Below are 22,469 nucleotides of genomic sequence, written 5' to 3'. Positions count from 1 at the left end.
AGGGTGGATGATAGTCACAGGGTGCTGGTAAGATGAGCAGACCGATGTCAGATGAAGTTTAATCCTTTACTTATTTATTATCTATTTACTGATTTAGATGCAGCACAGTAACAGGTCCAACGAGCCCACAATGCTCAGTTACACCAACGCCACCAATTAACCCTCTAACCTGCAAGCCTTCAGAATGTGGGAGGAGACCGGAAGAAATCATTGTGGCCAAGTGCATGAGCTTTGGAAGAACAAATGGGGGTGGGACAAACTCAGTATATGGGAGCATCCAAGGGAATTCCAAGGAACATAGGGACCTGAGTGTATAAGTCTTACACAGCAGCACAGCTACATAAGGTAAGGGAGAAAGCATCTGGCATACGTTCCTTCATTAGCCAAAGCATGGAATATTAGAAGTTGAAACATTACAAAATACTGGTTTGGCTGCATCTGTACTCTGCACCACTCTGGTAGACACATTAATGTAAGGCCTTAATTGCACTGTGCTAGTGTGTTGCCTGGTATGCAATATTTCACTCATGAACATAAAACAGTACAGGCCCTTCGGCCCACAATGTTGTGCTGACTGTTTAACCTAACCTTATCCCTCCTCCACAGTCCTCCATTTTTCTATCATCCATATGCCTATCTAAAAGTCTCTTAAGTGCCCCTATTGTACCTGCCTCTACCACCACCCCTGGCAGGGCATTCCACACGCTCACCACTCTATGTAAAGAACTTGCCTCTGACATCCCTGTTTACTTTCCTGCAAACACCCCGAAGTTACGCCCCCCCCCCCCGGTATTAGCCATTCCCTGGCTGTCCACCGGATCTGTGCCTCTTGTCACTCTGTACATTTCTACCACGTTACACTGTGTCTGAGCGTAGGAGGGTGGGGGGGACGTGACAGAACGATGTGGAGCCTGGACAAGGTAGCTCCACGCAGGAAGGAGACTTACTACAGTGAAAAGGCTTCAAAGTTCAGAGTAAATTTATTATCAAAGTACACAAATGTCACCATTATACAACACCCGAGGTCCATTTTCTTGTGGGCATCCACAGTAACTACAAGCAACACAATAGAATCAATAAAAGACCGCTCCTATCAGCATGACGGAACAACCAACGCGCAAAAAAAACATACTGCAAATACAAAAGAAATAAAATAATAGACAAATAAATAAATAAGCAATAAGTATCGAGAACTTGAGATGAAGAGTTCGCGAAAGTGAGTCCATGGATTGTGGGCAAGGTTCAGTGATGAGGAGAGTGGAGTTAACTCTTCTGCTTCCCGAGCCTGATGGTTGAGGGGTATTAACTGTTCCTGAACCGGGTGGTGCGGGTCGTGTACCTTTTTCTCGGGAGCCGTGGGCACAGTTATAGTCTCCTAACCTAGGAAAGAATACATTGCCATGGAGGGCGTGCAGCGATGATTTATGCCAGTAATAGCGGGTGCGCCGCGGGGAGAGGGGTCGAGCGGACGGGGCACTGTGTGGATTTAGGAGGGGTTTTCATCTGAACATAACAGGCTCTTAAAAGGTTGGATGTGGCGAGGCTAATTCGCCTGGGCAAGAAGTCCAAGCCCCGAGGAGCGCAATTTGAGAATGGGGGGGGGGGGGGGGGGGTTCAGCCCACTCAGGGTGACGCTGGGGCAACAAGTCTCCAGAGGGCAAGAAAGCTTTGGAATTCTCCACTCAGGCCAGTTGTGCTCGTTTAAAACGGCAATCGAAAACAAATGTTGAGCAATCGGAATGCGGTCAACGCACACAAAAAGAAGTTGGAGGAACTCAGCGGATCCGAGGGAAGAAGAGTGGTCGTTTCGGGTGCAGAAACTTCATCGGGACTGGAAAGAAAGAGAGGAGACCGCCAGTGCAAAAAGAGAGTAGTGTTGGAACAATGGCGCTGTGGTGGAGCAACTATGATGGGAACGATGGAGGAGGCTCCATAACCTCCTCCTGTTCACCATTTTCCGTATGCTGAGACTACCCCGGGACCCCCGGTGTGAAGGCCGAGCCGTTCCCTCCATTCCCCCACACCACCTCCTCCTCCTCCCCTACCGGGACGTAAATCGGCGCTTCCTCCGCGGAGATCCGCGGCTGCCCGGGAGCCAGGTCGCCGGCCACTGCGTCCCAAAGGAGCCGCCAAAACATCGGCACATTCCTTGCCCCGACCCCGGCAGAAACCGGGGCGCTTCACCCGAGAGTCGACCTGTCGCCATGGAACCCACCGCAGCCACCCGGCTCGGGAGCACATCGTGACCGAAAGAAAGTCCTTCAAGTTGTTTATTTTGCGAAAAGAAGCGTCAGATTATCACTCGCGGTTGCAATGTTAGCCAACAAACACCACAAAGGGAGACTGCATCAGTCCTTTCGCCAACTTGCATTAATTTTTGATGCTGAAAATTAAACTGCAAATTTCCCCAAAATATTTATCCGATGTTAAGCGTTATTCTCTAGAATACAAGCAACGGTGCACGGAGACTGTTTTCTTGATTTCAGATATCCACTTACCCCGGTTATGCAGTCATGTTTCCTTCGCGGTGCTGGCCGGTTTGTAAGAGCCACGATAGTTTACCACACACACACACAAAAAGCCCGTCCGCTGTCCGCTCAGCCGGCAGATGCTTCAGCTCCGGGCGGCGGGGGGATCGTTCGGGTGCTGGAAAATCGGCACAGTGTCCCACGGGGGCAAGCGAGTCGGGCAACGGGGTGACGACGGGGCTTCCTGGCGGAGCATTGCCCCCCCCTCCCCACTCACCCCCACCCCACCCCACCCCGCCCCCGCGCGCGTGTCTGTCCGACCTGCCGGTGCCGCGGGCCCCGAGGACGGCTGGGCGCTCGCCACCTCGCACTCCGGCCAACTTGTGTCAGCTTGGCGAGTCGTTTGAAGCGCCGCCCCTCTCCTCTCTCTCTCTCTCTCTCTCTCTCCATTTCACAGAAACCCCGCCACGCGCAGTCTTTCCAAGAAATTCAACCTGGGTTTCACTTTCGTACACGTCACTGCTTTGAGCTGCTCTTTTTTTCTTCTTCAGCGTTACAGCTCTTAAACCCACGGGCATTTCCTACGCCAGTCTCAGTCTACAGACCGCCGGCGGGCACGTTCCCTGCGCTGAGCGAGGTGGAGAAAGAAGCTTTACTTAGGGCAGAGAGAGATTTAATGTGCAAAAGCAAGAGGTATTTTGTTTTGCAAGAAACTATTTCTATAAACTGGCGGCACGAAATGTTCAGTTTTTTTGCTGTTATACTAATCAGTAAATTGTTTTAATATTGTCACATGTGCCGTGGTACAGTAAAAATCTCTGTCAAAGAAAGACGAGCTTATTGTCATATGCACCAGTACATGTAAGCACGTGTGCAATTAAAAAGACACATACAGACACAGTTACTTTTTTATTGAGATACATCATGGCTACCCGCCCAGCCATCCCACCAATTTAATCCGAATCTAACCACGGGACAATTTACAATGACCAATTAACCTACCAACTGGTAGGTCTTTGGAGTGGGAGGAAACTGGAGCATCGGGAGGAAACCCACGTGGTCACGGGGACAATGTACAAACCCCTTATGGGCAAACTCAGGAAATGAACCTAGGTTGCTGGTACTGTAAATCGTAGCTCTAACCATAACGCTAGCATGCTGCGGAAACACAGCAGGTCAGGCAGCATCTATCTATGGAAGTGAATAAAGTCGACGTTTTGGGTTGGAACGTCTCATCAGGACCACCTCACCCAACCGCACACCTTCCCCCCACCTGGTTTCACCCATCACCTGTCTGCTTGTATTCCTTCCCCCTCCCCCACCTTCTTATCCCCCACCTTCTGTCCCCCTCCTTTCCAGACCCGATGAAGGGTCTTGGCCTGAAACATTGACTATTTACTCTCCTCCGTAGATGCTGCCTGACCTGCTGGGTTCCTCCAGCATTTTGTGTGTGTTGCTCTGCATTTCCAGCATCTGCAGAATCTCTTGTGATCATAATTTGGGGCAATTAAAACCTTATTTTAATATGCCATCCATACAGATTATTTGATTGCATTAGAGAATTAAGGTCATGCAAAGGGAAAAAAAATAGCAGAATGGAGAATGCAGTGTTATAGTTACAGAGGAAGCGCAGTGCCGTCAGATAAGGAGATTCAAGGTTAGAATGACGTCAAGAGTCCATCTTATCGTACTAGCGGACCATTCAATAGTCTGATAATATCCAGATAAAAATAATTTTTCAGTCTGACTGTTCTGGAAAGACCTTCCCAAAAAAATGAAGGTGGACCTCATTGAATGTTGAAAGGCCTAAATAGAGTGGATATAGGGAGAATGTTTCCTATGATGGGGGTATCTAAGACCAGGAGGACTCATTCTCCGAATAGAGTGACGTCCACTTAGAACAGAGATGAGGAGGAATTTCTCTAGCCAGAGAGTGGTGAATCTGTGGAATTCATTGCCACAGGTGGCTGTGGAGGCCAAGTCATTGGGTTTATTTAAGGCAGAGATTGATAGATTCTGGATTAGTCGGGGCATTAAGGGACATGGGGTTGTGGGGGAGGAGGCAGAAGACTGGGGCTGAAAGAGAAATGGATCAGCCATGTTGAAATGGCAGAGCAGACTCGATGGGCCAAATGGCCTAATTTTGTTCCTTTATCTTATGGTATGTTTTCAACATTATTTATGTATTTAATTATTATTGTTGTACTTGCACAATTTGTCTTTAGCACTTTGGTTGATTGTCAGTCTTTGAGATTTTCGTTGATTCTGTTGAATATTTTTGCTCTACTGAATGTACTATATGGTGATATTATACATACTTTGATAATAAATTTGCTTTGAAACTTTTGAGTGCTTTTGAACTTTGTGGTTTCTTAGCCTTTATCTGAGTTGACGCTATGGAACTCTGTACAGGCTAAGATCCTTGTTGAAGCTCTTTAGAACCATTGCTTCAACAAAGTCTTGGCAAACTTTTACTGAGTTTTTCGCTGTGCCCTGGTATGTGACAATATCAAACCAATATTTACTACCACTCTGATGTGCTGTTCAGAAGGTAGGGCAGAATCACAATCAGGTTTAATATCATTGGCATATGTCATGCAATTTGTTGTTTTGCTGCAGCAGTACATTGTGATACAGAATAATAAAAAACTATAAATTACAGTAAGAAATAAATCATCTATCTATCTAGATGTGTAACTAAATTTAGTGCAAAATGAGAGAAGAAAATAGTGAGGTAGTGTTCATGGGTTCATTGTCCATACGGAAATCTGGATGACGAAGGGGAAAAAGCTGTTCCTGAATCATTGAGTGTGTGTCTTCAGGCTCCTGTACCTTCAGCTTGATGGTAGCAATGAGAAGAGGGCATGTCCTGGGTGATAGGGGTCCTTAATGATGAATGCCGCCTTTTTGAGTTATCACCTTTTGAAGATGTCCTGGATCTTGGTTGGGGGGTGGGGGCTAGTGCCCATGATGGAGCTGGCTGAGTAACATCTAGAATTTATTCTTGCATCCATTCCACAACGTGAAGGAGTCAAAATCTTTGTGTTATGACTCTGTTGCAATGTACTGACATGTAAATTTCAAGGTCTAACGGCTTGCAGACAGAAGCTGTCCCTGTTGGTCCTGGCTCTAATGCTGTGGGTACCATTTGTCAGATGGATGCAGATGAAACGGTTTTTGGTTGGGGTGACTGGTGTCCCTGATGACCTTCTGCTCCTGCTATCTGAAGCTTGTTTTCGTCCTGTGCACTGGCCCCTCCATACCAGACAGTGATGCAGCAAGTTAGAGTGGGACATCTGTAGAAATTTGCAAGTGTCTTTTGGTGACATCGCAATTCTCCTCAAACTCCTAATGAGTCTGGGGTTATCTGGGATGCAAGAGAAAGCTGTGATTCTATAAATATGGCCAAAAGCTTGATTACGGGACAGCACACAAGAACGGCAGTATTTACTTTAGTAATGCCTCTTTGAGGATGGGTCTACTCTATGATGACCAGAGGTCTGACTATGAGAGAGTTTGATTCGTTACTAATTCAGCACAGCAAACCCACCAATGCTGTGTTTCTTCTGACATACCCCTCTAACAGTGTTACCCTCTTTCAGTGCTGCCACTCTCACAGTGCAATAGCCCTCAAAGCGAACCCCTGACAGTACAGCATTCCCTCAGTACTGTCCGTCTGAAAGTGAGACACTCCCTCAATAATGTCCCTCTGACAGTGAGAGACTCCCTAAGTACTGTCCCTCTGATGGTGAGACACTCCCTCAGTACCGTCCCTCTGACAGTGAGACAATAATGTCCCTCTGAAAGTGTGACACTCCCTCAGTACTGCCTCAAGGACAGTGAGGCACTCCCTCAGTACTGTCCCTCTGATGGTGAGACATTCCCTCAGTACCGTCCCTCTGACCGTGAGACACACCCTCAGTACTGTCCCTCTGACAGTCAGACACTCCCTCAGTACTGTCCCTCTGATGGTGAGACACTCCCTCAGTACCGTCCCTCTGACAGTGAGACACTCTCTCAGTACTGTCCCTCTGACGGTGAGACACTCCCTCAGTACTGTCCCTCTGACGGTGAGACACTCCCTCAGTACTGTCCCTCTGACAGTGTTACACACATTCAGTACTGTCCCTCTGACAGTGAGACACTCCCTCAGTACCGTCCCTCTGACAGTGAGACACTCCCTCAGTACTGTCTCTCTGACGGTGAGGCACACCCTCAGTACTGTCCCACAGACAGTGTGACACTCCCTCAGTACTGTCGCTCTGACGGTGAGACACTCTCTCAGTACTGTCCCTCTGACAGTGAGGCACTCCCTCAGTACCGTCCCTCTGACAGTGAGGCACTCTATCAGTACTGTACCTCTGATGGTGTGACACTCCCTCAGTACTGGCCCCCTGATGGTGTGACACTCCCTCACTACTGTCCCTCTGACAGTGAGAGACTCCCTCAGTACTGTCCCTCTGACGGTGAGACACTCCCTCAGTACTGTCCCTCTGACGGTGAGACACTCCCTCAGTACTGTCCCTCTGACGGTGAGACACTCCCTCAGTACTGTCCCTCTGTCAATGAGGCACTCCCTCAGTACTGTCCCTCTGATGGAGAGACACTCCCTCAGTACTGTCCCTCTGACGGTGAGACACTCTCTGAGTACTGTCTTTCTGACGGTGAGACACTCCCTCAGTACTGTCCCCATGACGGTGCGACACTCCCTCAGTACTATCCCTCTGACAGTGAGACACTCCCTCAGTATTGTCCCTCTGACGGTGAGACACTCCCTCAGTACTGTCCCTCTGACAGTGTGACACACCCTCAGTACTGTCCCTCTGACGGTGCGACACTCCCTCAGTACTGTCCCTCTGACAGTGAGAGTCTCCCTCAGTACTGTCCCTCTGACGGTGAGACACTCACTCAGTACTGTCCCTCTGACAATGAGGCACTCTATCAGTACTGCCTCAATGACAGTGAGGCACTCCCTCAGTACTGTCACTCTGACAGTGAGGCACTCTATCAATACTGTCCCTCTGACAGTGTGACACTCCCTCAGTACTGTCCCTATGATGGTGTGACACTCCCTCAGTACTGTCCCTCTGACGGTGAGACACTCTCTCAATACTGCCCTCTGACAGCGAGACACACCCTCAGTACAGTCCCTTTGACAGTGAGAGACTCCCTCAGTACCAGCCCTTTAACAGTGTGACACTCCCTCAGTACCATCCCTCTGACGGTGAGACACTCCCTCAGTACTGTCCCTCTAACAGTGAGGCACTCACTCAGTATTGTCCCTCTGACAGTGTGACACTCCCTCAGTACTGTCCCTCTGACAGTCAGACACTCCCTCAGTACTGTCCCTCTGACAGTGAGACACTCCCTCAGTACTGTCCCTCTGACGGTGAGACACTCCAAGAGTACTGTCCCTCTGACGGTGCGACACTCCCTCAGTACTGTCCCTCTGACGGTGAGACACTCCCTCAGTACTGTCCCTCTGACAATGAGGCACTCTATCAGTACTGTCCCTAAGATGGTGAGACACTCCCTCAGTACTGCCTCACTGACAGTGAGGCACTCCCTCAGTACTGTCTCTCTGATGGTGAGGCACTCCCTCAGTACTGTCCCTCTGACAGTGAGGCACTCTATCAGTACTGTACCTCTGATGGTGTGACACTCCCTCAGTACTGGCCCCCTGACGGTGTGACACTCCCTCACTACCGTCCCTCTGACAGTGAGAGACTCCCTCAATACTGTCCCTCTGACGGTGAGACACTCCCTCAGTACTGTCCCTCTGACGGTGAGACACTCACTCAGTACTGTCCCTCTGTCAGTGAGGCACTCCATCAGTACTGTCCCTCTGATGGAGAGACACTCCATCAGTACTGTCCCTCTGACGGTGAGACACTCTCTGAGTACTGTCCCTCTGACGGTGAGACACTCCCTCAGTACTGTCCCCATGACAGTGCGACACTCCCTCAGTACTATCCCTCTGACAGTGAGACACTCCCTCAGTATTGTCCCTCTGACGGTGAGACACTCCCTCAGTACTGTCCCTCTGACAGTGTGACACACCCTCAGTACTGTCCCTCTGACGGTGAGACACTCCCTCAGTACTGTCCCTCTGACAGTGTGACACACCCTCAGTACTATCCCTCTGACAGTGAGACACTCCCTCAGTATTGTCCCTCTGACGGTGAGACACTCCCTCAGTACTGTCCCTCTGACAGTGTGACACACCCTCAGTACTGTCCCTCTGACAATGAGGCACTCCCTCGGTACCGTCCCTCTAACAGTGTGACACTCCCTCAGAACTGTCCCCATGACGGTGCGACACTCCCTCAGTACTGTCCCCATGACGGTGCGACACTCCCTCAGTACTGTCCCTCTGACAGTGAGAGTCTCCCTCAGTACTGTCCCTCTGACGGTGAGACACTCACTCAGTACTGTCCCTCTGACAGTGAGGCACTCTATCAATACTGTCCCTCTGACAGTGTGACACTCCCTCAGTACTGTCCCTATGATGGTGTGACACTCCCTCAGTACTGTCCCTCTGACGGTGAGACACTCTCTCAAAACTGCCCTCTGACAGCGAGACACACCCTCAGTACAGTCCCTTTGACAGTGAGAGACTCCCTCAGTACCATCCCTTTAACAGTGTGACACTCCCTCAGTACCATCCCTCTGACGGTGAGACACTCCCTCAGTACTGTCCCTCTAACAGTGAGGCACTCACTCAGTATTGTCCCTCTGACAGTGTGACACTCCCTCAGTACTGTCCCGCTGACAGTCAGACACTCCCTCAGTACTGTCCCTCTGACAGTCAGACACTCCCTCAGTACTGTCCCTCTGACGGTGAGACACTCCCAGAGTACTGTCCCTCTGACGGTGCGACACTCCCTCAGTACTGTCCCTCAGACGGTGAGACACTCCCTCAGTACTGTCCCTCTGATGATGAGACACAGCCTCAGTACTGTCCCACTGGGGTGTGACACTCCCTCAGTACTGTCCCTCTGACAGTGAGACACTCCCTCAGTACTGTCGCTCTGACAGTGAGACACTCCCACTGTACTGTCCCTCTGACAGTGTGACACTCCCTCAGTACTGTCCCTCTGACAGTGAGGCACTCCCTCAGTACTGTCCCTCTGACAGTGTTACACACATTCAGTACTGTCCATCTGACGGTGTGACACTCCCTCAGTACTGTCCCTCTGACCGTGAGACACTCCCTCAGTACTGTCCCTCTGACAGTGACACACTCCCTCAAAACTGTCCCTCTGACAGTGAGACACTCCCTCAGTACCGTCCCTCTGACAGTGTGACACTCCCTCAGTACTGTCCCTCTGACAGTGAGAGTCTCCTCAGTACTGTCCCTCTGACAGTGTGACACACCCTCAGTACTGTCCCTCTGACAGTGTGGTACTCCCTCTGTACCGTCCCTCTGACAGTGAGACACTCCCTCAGTACTGTCCCTCTGACAGTGTGACACTCCCTCAATACTGTCCCTCTGACAGTGAGGCACTCCCTCAGTACCGTCCCTCTGACAGTGTGACACTCCCTCAGTACTGTCCCTCTGACAGTGAGGCACTCCCTCAGTACCGTCCCTGCAGCGATGTGACACTCTCTCAGTACTGTCCCTCTGACAGTGAGACACTCCCTCAGTACCGTCCCACTGACAGTGTGACACTCCCTCAGTACTGTCCCTCTGACAGTGAGAGTCTCCTCAGTACTGTCCCTCTGACAGTGTGACACTCCCTCAGTACTGTCCCTCTGACAGTGTGGTACTCCCTCTGTACCGTCCCTCTGACAGTGAGACACTCCCTCAGTACCGTCCCTCTGACAGTGAGACACTCCCTCAGTACTGACCCTCTGACAGTGAGACACTCCCTCAGTACCGTCCCTCTGACAGTGTGACTCTCCCTCAGTACTGTCCCTCTGACAGTGTGACACTCCCTCAGTACTGTCCCTCTGACGGTGAGACTCTCCCTCAGTACTGTCCCTCTGAAGGTGTGACACTCCCTCAGTACTATCCCTCTGACAGTGCGACACTCCCTCAGTACTGTCCCTCTGAAGGTGTGACACACACTCGTACTATCCCTCTGACGGTGAGACACTCCCTCAGTACTATCCCTCTGACAGTGAGGCACTCCCTCAGTACTGTACCTCTGACGGATAGACACTCCCTCAGAACTGTCCCTCTGACGGTGTGACACTCCCTCAGTACTGTCCCTCTGACGGTGCGACACTCCCTCAGTACTGTCCCTCTGACGGTGTGACACTCCCTCAGTAATGTCCCTCTGACGGTGTGACACTCCCTCAGTACTGTCCCTCTGACGGTGCGACACTCCCTCAGTACGGTCCCTCTGACGGAGAGACACTCCCTCAGTACTGTCCGTCTGACAGTGAGACACTCCCTCAGTTCTGTCCCTCTGACGGTGCGACACTCCCTCAGTACTGTCCCTCTGACAGTGAGAGTCCCCTCAGTACTGTCCCTCTGACGGTGAGGCACTCCCTCAGTACTGTCCCTCTGAAAGTGTGACATACCCTCGTACTGTGCCTCTGACGGTGAGACACTCCCTCAGTACTGTCTCTCTGACGGTGTCACACTCACTCAGTACTGTCCCTCTGACGATGAGACACAGCCTCAGTACTGTCCCACTGTGGTGTGACACTCCCTCAGTACTGTCCCTCTGACAGTGAGACACTCCCACTGTACTGTCCCTCTGACAGTGTGACACTCCCTCAGTACTGTCCGACTGACAGTGAGGCACTCCCTCAGTACTGTCCCTCTGACAGTGTTATACACATTCAGTACTGTCCATCTGACGGTGTGACACTCCCTCAGTACTGTCCCTCTGACGGTGCGACACTCCCTCAGTACGGTCCCTCTGACGGAGAGACACTCCCTCAGTACTGTCCGTCTGACAGTGAGACACTCCCTCAGTTCTGTCCCTCTGACGGTGCGACACTCCCTCAGTACTGTCCCTCTGACAGTGAGAGTCCCCTCAGTACTGTCCCTCTGACGGTGAGGCACTCCCTCAGTACTGTCCCTCTGAAAGTGTGACATACCCTCGTACTGTGCCTCGGACGGTGAGACACTCCCTCAGTACTGTCTCTCTGACGGTGTCACACTCACTCAGTACCGTCCCTCTGACTTTGAGACACTCCCTCAGTACCGTCGCTCTGAAAGTGAGACACTCCCTCAGTACTGTCCCTCTGACAGCGAGACAATCCCACAGAACTGTCCCTCTGACAGTGAGACCCTCCCTCAGTACTGTCCCTCTGACAGTGAGGCACTCTATCAGTACTGTCTCTCTGATGGTGTGACACTCCCTCAGTACTGGCCCCCTGACCGTGCGACACTCCCTCAGTACTGTCCCTCTGACAGTGAGAGTCTCCCACAGTACCGTCCCTCTGACGGTGAAGCACTCCCTCAGTACTATCCCTCTGACTGTGAGACACTTCCTCAGTACTGGCCCCCTGACGGTGTGACACTCCCTCAGTACTGTCCCTCTGACGGTGTGACACTCCCTCAGTACTGTCTCTCTGACGGTGTGACACTCCCTCAGTACTGTCCCTCTGACGGTGTGACACTCCCTCAGTACTGTCTCTCTGACGGTGCGACACTCCCTCAGTACTGTCCCTCTGACAGTGAGAGTCCCCTCAGTACTGTACCACTGACGGATAGACACTCCCTCAGTACTGTCCCTCTGACGGTGTGACACTCCCTCAGTACTGTCTCTCTGACGGTGCGACACTCCCTCAGTACTGTCTCTCTGACGGTGCGACACTCCCTCAGTATGGTCCCTCTGACGGTGTGACACTCCCTCAGTACTGTCCCTCTGACGGTGTGACACTTCCTCAGTACTGTCTCTCTGACTGTGCGACACTCCCTCAGTACGGTCCCTCTGACGGTGTAACACTCCCTCAGTAATGTCCCTCTGACGGTGTGACACTCCCTCAGTACTGTCTCTCTGACGGTGCGGCACTCCCTCAGTACTGTCCCTCTGACAGTGAGAGTCCCCTCAGTACTGTCCCTCTGACGGTGTGTCACTCCCTCAGTACTGTCTCTCTGACAGTGTGGCACTCCCTCAGTACTGTCCCTCTGACAGTGTGACACTCCCTCAGTACTGTCCCTCTGACAGTGAGGCACTCCCTCAGTACCGTCCCTCTGACAGTGAGACACTCCCTCAGTACCGTCCCTCTGACAGTGAGACACTCCCTCAGTACCGTCCCTCTGACCGTGAGACACTCCCTCAGTACCGTCCCTCTGACAGTGTGACACTCCCTCAGTACTGTCCCTCTGACAGTGTGACACTCCCTCAGTACTGTCCCTCTGACAGTGAGACACTCCCTCAGTGCTGTCCCTCTGGCAGTGAGACACTCCCTCAGTACTGTCCCTCTGACAGTGAGATACTCCCTCAGTACTGTCCCTCTGACAGTGTGACACTCCCTCAGTACTGTCCCTCTGACAGTGAGACTCTCCCTCAGTGCTGTCCCTCTGACAGTGAGTCACTCCCTCAGTACTGTCCCTCTGACAGTGAGATACTCCCTCAGTACTGTCCCTCTGACAGTGTGACACTCCCTCAGTACTGTCCCTCTGACAGTGAGACACTCCCTCAGTGCTGTCCCTCTGGCAGTGAGACACTCCCTCAGTACTGTCCCTCTGACAGTGAGATACTCCCTATGTACTGTCCCTCTGATGGTGTGATACTCCTTCAGTACTGTCCCTCTGACAGTGAGACTCTCCCTCAGTGCTGTCCCTCTGACAGTGAGTCACTCCCTCAGTACTGTCCCTCTGACAGCGAGAGTCTCCTCAGTAATGTCCCTCTGACAGTGTGACACTCCCTCAGTACCGTCCCTATGACAGTGAGACACTCCCTCAGTACTGTCCCTCTGACAGTGTGTCACTCCCTCAGTACTGTCTCTCTGACAGTGTGGCACTCCCTCTGTACCGTCCCTCTGTCGGTGAGACACTCCCTCAGTACTGTCCCTCTGACAGTGTGACACTCCCTCAGTACTGTCCCTCTGACAGTGAGGCACTCCCTCAGTACTGTCTCTCTGATGGTGAGGCACTCCCTCAGTACTGTCCCTCTGACAGTGAGGCACTCTATCAGTACTGTACCTCTGATGGTGTGACACTCCCTCAGTACTGGCCCCCTGACGGTGTGACACTCCCTCACTACCGTCCCTCTGACAGTGAGAGACTCCCTCAATACTGTCCCTCTGACGGTGAGACACTCCCTCAGTACCGTCCCTCTGACAGTGAGACACTCCCTCAGTACTGTCCCTCTGACAGTGTGTCACTCCCTCAGTACTGTCTCTCTGACAGTGTGGCACTCCCTCTGTACCGTCCCTCTGTCGGTGAGACACTCCCTCAGTACTGTCCCTGTGACGGTAAGACACTCCCTCAGTACTGTCCCTCTGACAGTGTGACACTCCCTCAGTACTGTCGTTCTGACAGTGAGGCACTCCCTCAGTACCGTCCCTCTGACAGTGAGACACTCCCTCAGTACTGTCCCTCTGACGGTGCGACACTCCCTCAGTACGGTCCCTCTGACGGTGTGACACTCCCTCAGTAATGTCCCTCTGACGGTGTGACACTCCCTCAGTACTGTCACTCTGACGGTGCGACACTCCCTCAGTACGGTCCCTCTGACGGAGAGACACTCCCTCAGTACTGTCCGTCTGACAGTGAGACACTCCCTCAGTACTGTCCCTCTGACAGTGAGAGTCTCCTCAGTACTGTCCCTCTGACAGTGTGACACTCCCTCAGTACCGTCCCTCTGACAGTGAGACACTCCCTCAGTACTGTCCCTCTGACAGTGTGTCACTCCCTCAGTACTGTCTCTCTGACAGTGTGGCACTCCCTCTGTACCGTCCCTCTGACGGTAAGACACTCCCTCAGTACTGTCCCTCTGACAGTGTGACACTCCCTCAGTACTGTCGCTCTGACAGTCAGGCACTCCCTCAGTACCGTCCCTCTGACAGTGAGACACTCCCTCAGTACTGTCCCTCTGACAGTGAGACACTCCCTCAGTACCGTCCCTCTGACAGTGAGACCCTCCCTCAGTACCGTCCCTCTGACAGTGTGACTCTCCCTCAGTACTGTCCCTCTGACAGTGTGACACTCCCTCAGTACTGTCCCTCTGACAGTGAGACACTCCCTCAGTACTGTCCCTCTGACGGTGCGACACTCCCTCAGTACTGTCTCTCTGACGGTGCGACACTCCCTCAGTACGGTCCCTCTGACGGTACGACACTCCCTCAGTACTGTCTATCTGACGGTGCGACACTCCCTCAGTACGGTCCCTCTGACGGTGAGAGTCCCCTCAGTACTGTCCCTCTGACGGTGAGACTCTCCCTCAGTACTGTCCCTCTGAAGGTGTGACACACACTCGTACTATCCCTCTGACGGTGTGACACTCCCTCAGTACTGTCCCTCTGACGGTGCGACACTCCCTCAGTACGGTCCCTCTGACGGAGAGACACTCCCTCAGTACTGTCCGTCTGACAGTGAGACACTCCCTCAGTTCTGTCCCTCTGACGGTGCGACACTCCCTCAGTACTGTCCCTCTGACAGTGAGAGTCCCCTCAGTACTGTCCCTCTGACGGTGAGGCACTCCCTCTGTACTGTCCCTCTGAAAGTGTGACACACCCTCGTACTGTGCCTCTGACGGTGAGACACTCCCTCAGTACTGTCCCTCTGACGATGAGACACAGCCTCAGTACTGTCCCACTGTGGTGTGACACTCCCTCAGTACTGTCCCTCTGACAGTGAGACACTCCCACTGTACTGTCCCTCTGACAGTGTGACACTCCCTCAGTACTGTCCGTCTGACAGTGAGGCACTCCCTCAGTACTGTCCCTCTGACAGTGTTATACACATTCAGTACTGTCCATCTGACGGTGTGACACTCCCTCAGTACTGTCCGTCTGACCGTGAGACACTCCCTCAGTACTGTCCCTCTGACAGTGACACACTCCCTCAAAACTGTCCCTCTGACAGTGAGACACTCCCTCAGTACCGTCCCTCTGACAGTGTGACACTCGCTCAGTACTGTCCCTCTGATGGTGAGACACTCCCTCAGTACCGTCCCTCTGACTTTGAGACACTCCCTCAGTACCGTCGCTCTGAAAGTGAGACACTCCCTCAGTACTGTCCCTCTGACAGCGAGACAATCCCACAGTACTGTCCCTCTGACAGTGAGACCCTCCTTCAGTACTGTCCCTCTGACAGTGAGGCACTCTATCAGTACTGTCTCTCTGATGGTGTGACACTCCCTCAGTACTGGCCCCCTGACCGTGCGACACTCCCTCAGTACTGTCCCTCTGACAGTGAGAGTCTCCCACAGTACCGTCCCTCTGACGGTGAAGCACTCCCTCAGTACTGTCCCTCTGACGGTGAAGCACTCCCTCAGTACTGTACCTCTGACGGATAGACACTCCCTCAGTACTATCCCTCTGACGGTGAGACACTTCCTCAGTACTGGCCCCCTGACGGTGTGACACTCCCTCAGTACTGTCCCTCTGACGGTGTGACACTCCCTCAGTACTGTCTCTCTGACGGTGTGACACTCCCTCAGTACTGTCCCTCTGACGGTGTGACACTCCCTCAGTACTGTCTCTCTGACGGTGCGACACTCCCTCAGTACTGTCCCTCTGACAGTGAGAGTCCCCTCAGTACTGTACCTCTGACGGATAGACACTCCCTCAGTACTGTCCCTCTGACGGTGTGACACTCCCTCAGTACTGTCTCTCTGACGGTGCGACACTCCCTCAGTATGGTCCCTCTGACGGTGTGACACTCCCTCAGTACTGTCCCTCTGACGGTGTGACACTTCCTCAGTACTGTCTCTCTGACTGTGCGACACTCCCTCAGTACGGTCCCTCTGACGGTGTGACACTCCCTCAGTAATGTCCCTCTGACGGTGTGACACTCCCTCAGTACTGTCTCTCTGACGGTGCGGCACTCCCTCAGTACTGTCCCTCTGACAGTGAGAGTCCCCTCAGTACTGTCCCTCTGACGGTGTGTCACTCCCTCAGTACTATCTCTCTGACAGTGTGGCACTCCCTCAGTACTGTCCCTCTGACAGTGTGACACTCCCTCAGTACTGTCCCTCTGACAGTGAGGCACTCCCTCAGTACCGTCCCTCTGACAGTGAGACACTCCCTCAGTACCGTCCCTCTGACAGTGAGACACTCCCTCAGTACCGTCCCTCTGACCGTGAGACACTCCCTCAGTACCGTCCCTCTGACAGTGTGACACTCCCTCAGTACTGTCCCTCTGACAGTGTGACACTCCCTCAGTACTGTCCCTCTGACAGTGAGACACTCCCTCAGTGCTGTCCCTCTGGCAGTGAGACACTCCCTCAGTACTGTCCCTCTGACAGTGAGATACTCCCTCAGTACTGTCCCTCTGACAGTGTGACACTCCCTCAGTACTGTCCCTCTGACAGTGAGACTCTCCCTCAGTGCTGTCCCTCTGACAGTGAGTCACTCCCTCAGTACTGTCCCTCTGACAGTGAGATACTCCCTCAGTACTGTCCCTCTGACAGTTTGACACTCCCTCAGTACTGTCCCTCTGACAGTGAGACACTCCCTCAGTGCTGTCCCTCTGGCAGTGAGACACTCCCTCAGTACTGTCCCTCTGACAGTGAGATACTCCCTATGTACTGTCCCTCTGATGGTGTGATACTCCTTCAGTACTGTCCCTCTGACAGTGAGACTCTCCCTCAGTGCTGTCCCTCTGACAGTGAGTCACTCCCTCAGTACTGTCCCTCTGACAGCGAGAGTCTCCTCAGTAATGTCCCTCTGACAGTGTGACACTCCCTCAGTACCGTCCCTCTGACAGTGAGACACTCCCTCAGTACTGTCCCTCTGACAGTGTGTCACTCCCTCAGTACTGTCTCTCTGACAGTGTGGCACTCCCTCTGTACCGTCCCTCTGTCGGTGAGATACTCCCTCAGTACTGTCCCTCTGACAGTGTGACACTCCCTCAGTACTGTCCCTCTGACAGTGAGGCACTCCCTCAGTACCGTCCCTGCAGCGATGTGACACTCTCTCAGTACTGTCCCTCTGACAGTGAGACACTCCCTCAGTACCGTCCCTCTGAAAGTGTGACACTCCCTCAGTACTGTCCCTCTGACAGTGAGAGTCTCCTCAGTACTGTCCCTCTGACAGTGTGGTACTCCCTCTGTACCGTCCCTCTGACAGTGAGACACTCCCTCAGTACTGTCCCTCTGACAGTGTGACACTCCCTCAGTACTGTCCCTCTGACAGTGAGGCACTCCCTCAGCACCGTCCCTCTGACAGTGTGACACTCCCTCAGTACTGTCCCTCTGACAGTGAGGCACTCCCTCAGTACCGTCCCTGCAGCGATGTGACACTCTCTCAGTACTGTCCCTCTGACAGTGAGACACTCCCTCAGTACCGTCCCACTGACAGTGTGACACTCCCTCAGTTCTGTCCCTCTGACAGTGAGACTCTCCTCTGTACTGTCCCTCCGACAGTGTGACACTCCCTCAGTACTGTCCCTCTGACAGTGTGGTACTCCCTCTGTACCGTCCCTCGGACAGTGAGACACTCCCTCAGTACTGTCCCTCTGACAGTGTGACACTCCCTCAGTACTGTCCCTCTGACAGTAAGGCACTCCCTCAGTACCGTCCCTCTGAGAAGTGAGACACTCCCTCAGTACTGTCCCTCTGACAGTGAGACACTCCCTCAGTACCGTCCCTCTGACAGTGTGACTCTCCCTCAGTACTGTCCCTCTGACAGTGTGACACTCCCTCAGTACTGTCCCTCTGACAGTGACACTCCCTCAGTACTGTCCCTCTGACAGTGTGACACTCCCTCAGTACTGTCCCTCTGACAGTGAGACTCTCCCTCAGTGCTGTCCCTCTGACAGTGAGTCACTCACTCAGTACTGTCCCTCTGACAGTGAGATACTCCCTCAGTAATGTCCCTCTGACAGTGAGACGCTCCCTCAGTACTGTCCCTCTGACTGTGAGGCACTCCCTCAGTACTGTCCCTCTGACAGTGTGACACTCCCTCAATACTGCCCTCTGACAGTGAGACAATCCCTCAGTACTGTCCCTCTGACTGTGTCACACTCCCTCAGTACTGTCCCTCTGACAGTGTCACACTCCCTCAGTACTGTCCCTCTGACAGTGAGACAATCCCTCAATACTGTCCCTCTGACAGTGTCACACTCCCTCAGTACTGTCCCTCTGACGATGAGACACAGCCTCAGTACTGTCCCACTGGGGTGTGACCCTCCCTCAGTACTGTCCCTCTGACAGTGAGACTCTCCCACAGTACTGTCCCTCTGACAGTGAGACACTCCCTCAGTACTGTCCCTCTGACAGTGAGACACTCCCTCAGTACTCTCCCTCTGACAGTGAGACACTCCCTCAGTACTGTCCCTCTGAGAGTGTGACACTCCCTCAGTACTGTCCCTCTGACGGTGAGACACTCCCTCAGTACTGTCCCTCTGACAGTGAGACACTCCCTCAGCACTGTCCCTCTGACAGTGAGACACTCCATCAGTACTGGCCCCCTGACGGTGCGACACTCCCTCAGTACTGTCCCTCTGACGGTGAGACACTCCCTCAGTACTGTCCCTCTGACGGAGAAGCACTATCTCAGTACTGTACCTCTGACGGATAGACACTCCCTCAGTACTGACCCTCTGACGGTGTGACACTCCCTCAGTACTGTCCCTCTGACAGTGAAACACTCCCTCAGTACTGTCCCTCTGACGGTGCGACACTCCCTCAGTACTGTCTCTCTGACGGTGCGACACTCCCTCAGTACGGTCCCTCTGACGGTACGACACTCCCTCAGTACTGTCCCTCTGACGGTGTGACCCTCCCTCAGTACTGTCTATCTGACGGTGCGACACTCCCTCAGTACTGTCCCTCTGACTGTGAGAGTCCCCTCAGTACTGTCCCTCTGACGGTGAGACTCTCCCTCAGTACTGTCCCTCTGACAGTGAGACACTCCCACAGTACTGTCCCTCTGACGGTGAGACACTCCCTCAGTACTGTCCCTCTGACAGTGAGACACTCCCTCAGCACTGTCCCTCTGACAGTGAGACACTCCATCAGTACTGGCCCCCTGACGGTGCGACACTCCCTCAGTACTGTCCCTCTGACGGTGAGACACTCCCTCAGTACTGTCCCTCTGACGGAGAAGCACTATCTCAGTACTGTACCTCTGACGGATAGACACTCCCTCAGTACTGACCCTCTGACGGTGTGACACTCCCTCAGTACTGTCCCTCTGACAGTGAAACACTCCCTCAGTACTGTCCCTCTGACGGTGCGACACTCCCTCAGTACTGTCTCTCTGACGGTGCGACACTCCCTCAGTACGGTCCCTCTGACGGTACGACACTCCCTCAGTACTGTCCCTCTGACGGTGTGACCCTCCCTCAGTACTGTCTATCTGACGGTGCGACACTCCCTCAGTACTGTCCCTCTGACTGTGAGAGTCCCCTCAGTACTGTCCCTCTGACGGTGAGACTCTCCCTCAGTACTGTCCCTCTGACAGTGAGACACTCCCACAGTACTGTCCCTCTGACGGTGAGACACTCCCTCAGTACTATCCCTCTGACAGTGAGGCGCTCCCTCAGTACTGTACCTCTGACGGATAGACACTCCCTCAGAACTGTCCCTCTGACGGTGTGACACTCCCTCAGTACTGTCCCTCTGACGGTGCGACACTCCCTCAGTACGGTCCCTCTGACGGTGTGACACTCCCTCAGTAATGTCCCTCTGACGGTGTGACACTCCCTCAGTACTGTCACTCTGACGGTGCGACACTCCCTCAGTACGGTCCCTCTGACGGAGAGACACTCCCTCAGTACTGTCTGTCTGACAGTGAGACACTCCCTCAGTACTGTCCCTCTGACAGTGAGAGTCTCCTCAGTACTGTCCCTCTGACAGTGTGACACTCCCTCAGTACCGTCCCTCTGACAGTGAGACACTCCCTCAGTACTGTCCCTCTGACAGTGTGTCACTCCCTCAGTACTGTCTCTCTGACAGTGTGGCACTCCCTCTGTACCGTCCCTCTGACGGTAAGACACTCCCTCAGTACTGTCCCTCTGACAGTGTGACACTCCCTCAGTACTGTCGCTCTGACAGTGAGGCACTCCCTCAGTACCGTCCCTCTGACAGTGAGACACTCCCTCAGTACTGTCCCTCTGACAGTGAGACACTCCCTCAGTACCGTCCCTCTGACAGTGAGACCCTCCCTCAGTACCGTCCCTCTGACAGTGTGACTCTCCCTCAGTACTGTCCCTCTGACAGTGTGACACTCCCTCAGTACTGTCCCTCTGACAGTGAGACACTCCCTCAGTGCTGTCCCTCTGGCAGTGAGACACTCCCTCAGTACTGTCCCTCTGACAGTGAGATACTCCCTCTCTACGGTCCCTCTGATGGTGTGATACTCCTTCAGTACTGTCCCTCTGACAGTGAGACTCTCCCTCAGTGCTGTCCCTCTGACAGTGAGTCACTCCCTCAGTACTGTCCCTCTGACAGCGAGAGTCTCCTCAGTACTGTCCCTCTGACAGTGTGACACTCCCTCAGTACCGTCCCTCTGACAGTGTGACACTCCCTCAGTACTGTCCCTCTGACAGTGAGGCACTCCCTCAGTACCGTCCCTGCAGCGATGTGACACTCTCTCAGTACTGTCCCTCTGACAGTGAGACACTCCCTCAGTACCGTCCCACTGACAGTGTGACACTCCCTCAGTACTGTCCCTCTGACAGTGAGAGTCTCCTCAGTACTGTCCCTCTGGCAGTGAGACACTCCCTCAGTACTGTCCCTCTGACAGTGAGATACTCCCTCTCTACGGTCCCTCTGATGGTGTGATACTCCTTCAGTACTGTCCCTCTGACAGTGAGACTCTCCCTCAGTGCTGTCCCTCTGACAGTGAGTCACTCCCTCAGTACTGTCCCTCTGACAGCGAGAGTCTCCTCAGTACTGTCCCTCTGACAGTGTGACACTCCCTCAGTACCGTCCCTCTGACAGTGAGACACTCCCTCAGTACTGTCCCTCTGACAGTGTGTCACTCCCTCAGTACTGTCCCTCTGACAGTGTGACACTCCCTCAGTACTGTCCCTCTGACAGTGAGGCACTCCCTCAGTACCGTCCCTGCAGCGATGTGACACTCTCTCAGTACTGTCCCTCTGACAGTGAGACACTCCCTCAGTACCGTCCCTCTGACAGTGAGACACTCCCTCAGTACTGTCCCTCTGACAGTGTGACACTCCCTCAGTACTGTCCCTCTGACAGTGAGGCACTCCCTCAGTACCGTCCCTCTGACAGTGTGACACTCCCTCAGTACTGTCCCTCTGACAGTGAGGCACTCCCTCAGTACCGTCCCTGCAGCGATGTGACACTCTCTCAGTACTGTCCCTCTGACAGTGAGACACTCCCTCAGTACCGTCCCACTGACAGTGTGACACTCCCTCAGTACTGTCCCTCTGACAGTGAGAGTCTCCTCAGTACTGTCCCTCTGGCAGTGAGACACTCCCTCAGTACTGTCCCTCTGACAGTGAGATACTCCCTCTCTACGGTCCCTCTGATGGTGTGATACTCCTTCAGTACTGTCCCTCTGACAGTGAGACTCTCCCTCAGTGCTGTCCCTCTGACAGTGAGTCACTCCCTCAGTACTGTCCCTCTGACAGCGAGAGTCTCCTCAGTACTGTCCCTCTGACAGTGTGACACTCCCTCAGTACCGTCCCTCTGACAGTGAGACACTCCCTCAGTACTGTCCCTCTGACAGTGTGTCACTCCCTCAGTACTGTCCCTCTGACAGTGTGACACTCCCTCAGTACTGTCCCTCTGACAGTGAGGCACTCCCTCAGTACCGTCCCTGCAGCGATGTGACACTCTCTCAGTACTGTCCCTCTGACAGTGAGACACTCCCTCAGTACCGTCCCTCTGACAGTGTGACACTCCCTCAGTACTGTCCCTCTGACAGTGAGAGTCTCCTCAGTACTGTCCCTCT

The 22,469-nt window shown here is 53.4% G+C and overlaps 2 protein-coding genes across 6 annotated transcripts in view; one reads left to right on the top strand and one right to left on the bottom strand.

Annotated features, from left to right (window-relative positions):
• Window positions 1-2,948, bottom strand: part of LOC132382926 (suppressor of cytokine signaling 1-like) — a 74,497-nt gene extending 71,549 nt beyond the window's left edge. For 4 of the 5 annotated variants that reach the window (XM_059953497.1, XM_059953500.1, XM_059953499.1 and 1 more), the window contains exon 1: window positions 2,499-2,744. The gene's annotated coding sequence lies outside the window, so the exon portion shown is untranslated. Of the gene's footprint in view, window positions 1-2,498; window positions 2,745-2,789 lie in introns of those variants that run through there. The other variant, XM_059953498.1, reaches the window with a different exon arrangement.
• A 192-nt stretch (window positions 2,949-3,140) lies between these two features.
• Window positions 3,141-22,469, top strand: part of LOC132382923 (ferritin heavy chain B-like) — a 182,692-nt gene continuing 163,363 nt past the window's right edge. The window contains exon 1 of the mRNA XM_059953494.1: window positions 3,141-3,161. The gene's annotated coding sequence lies outside the window, so the exon portion shown is untranslated. The remainder of the gene's footprint in view (window positions 3,162-22,469) is intronic.

Source organism: Hypanus sabinus, chromosome 29, assembly GCF_030144855.1.
Source record: "Hypanus sabinus isolate sHypSab1 chromosome 29, sHypSab1.hap1, whole genome shotgun sequence".
NCBI classification, from domain to species: domain Eukaryota; kingdom Metazoa; phylum Chordata; class Chondrichthyes; order Myliobatiformes; family Dasyatidae; genus Hypanus; species Hypanus sabinus.
This window is presented reverse-complemented; position numbering and strand designations above follow the sequence as displayed.